The sequence below is a fragment of the Chrysochloris asiatica genome, unplaced genomic scaffold (assembly GCF_000296735.1).
Source record: "Chrysochloris asiatica unplaced genomic scaffold, ChrAsi1.0 scaffold00216, whole genome shotgun sequence".
NCBI classification, from domain to species: domain Eukaryota; kingdom Metazoa; phylum Chordata; class Mammalia; order Afrosoricida; family Chrysochloridae; genus Chrysochloris; species Chrysochloris asiatica.
The window spans coordinates 38,742-39,915 of NW_006408734.1; the positions used below are offsets into that span (position 1 = coordinate 38,742).

Genomic DNA, 1,174 nt, shown 5'->3' on the forward strand with positions numbered 1-1,174 from the left:
ACCCAGCTTCTCATATTATTTGCTCAGCATACAGGTTGAATAAGTATGGTAAAAGAATACAACCTTGTCACACACCTTTCCCAATTTTAATCCATTCAGTGTTCCCAAATTCTGTTTGAACAACTGCCTCTTGGTCCCAGAATGGAAGAAAGTAGCCACTGCATTAAAAGGTGTTGTAAAGGGTGGTGCAGTTGATGCAGATAAACATCAGTCCTTAGGAGGTCATTATAGTGTTCAGGATTTCCTACCATCAAGATTTTTTCTTCCAACAAAAACAGACCTCAAGTTTATCAGGGCGTCAGAACCACTGAAGCCATTGTAGATGCTACTGTCAGGGCTGTGCAGCAGACTGTGAAGAATCACCCTGGGGGAAGGAGTGGTGGAAAACAAGGGAGAAGCGAAAGTTCAAGTAAGAAAGACAGTGTGATTGAACTGACAGATGACACTTTTAATAAAAACGTCCTTGATAGTGAAGACGTTTGGATGGTTGCGTTTTATGTTCCTTGGTGTGAACATTGCAAAAACCGAGAGCCAGAATGGGCTGCTGCTGCTACTGAGGTAAAAGAGTAAAAGAAAGGAAAAGTGAAACTAGCAGCTGTAGATGCTAGCCAATGGATGAGATTAGGGGATTTCCTAAAATTAAGATTTTTCAGAGAGGTGAGCCTTCTGTGGATTATGATGGTGGTCAAGACAAAATCCAACATAGTGTCACAAGCCTTAGATTTGTTTTCTGATAATGCTCCACCTCCTGAGCTGCTAGAGATAATTAATGAGGACATTGCCAAGAAGACTTGTGAAGACCATCAGCTCTGTGTTGTGGCTGTGTTGCCCCATATTCTTGACACTGGAGCAGAAATTCTTACTTGAAAGTTCTTCTGAAGTTGGCAAAAAAAATACAAAAAGAAAATGTGGGGGTGACTGTGGGCAGAAGCCAGAGCCCAGTATGAACTAGAGAATGCACTGGGGACTGGAGGATTTGGATACCCTGCAAAGGCAACTATTAATGCCCACAGGATGAAATTTGCTGCTTTAAAAGGATCTTTCAGTGAACAACGCATTAATGAGTTTCTCACAGAGTTCTCTTTTGGACGTGGCTATAAAATTCAAAGAGCACAGCCTTCGGTATGGATTGTATCTCAATGTCAAGGAAACAAAAGTTCTCACCACTGGACCA

At 41.8% G+C, this 1,174-nt stretch overlaps 1 pseudogene; it reads left to right on the plus strand.

Annotated features, from left to right (window-relative positions):
• Window positions 1–140: 140 nt before the first annotated feature.
• The window catches only part of LOC102840527, a 1,843-nt pseudogene continuing 809 nt past the window's right edge, over window positions 141–1,174 (plus strand).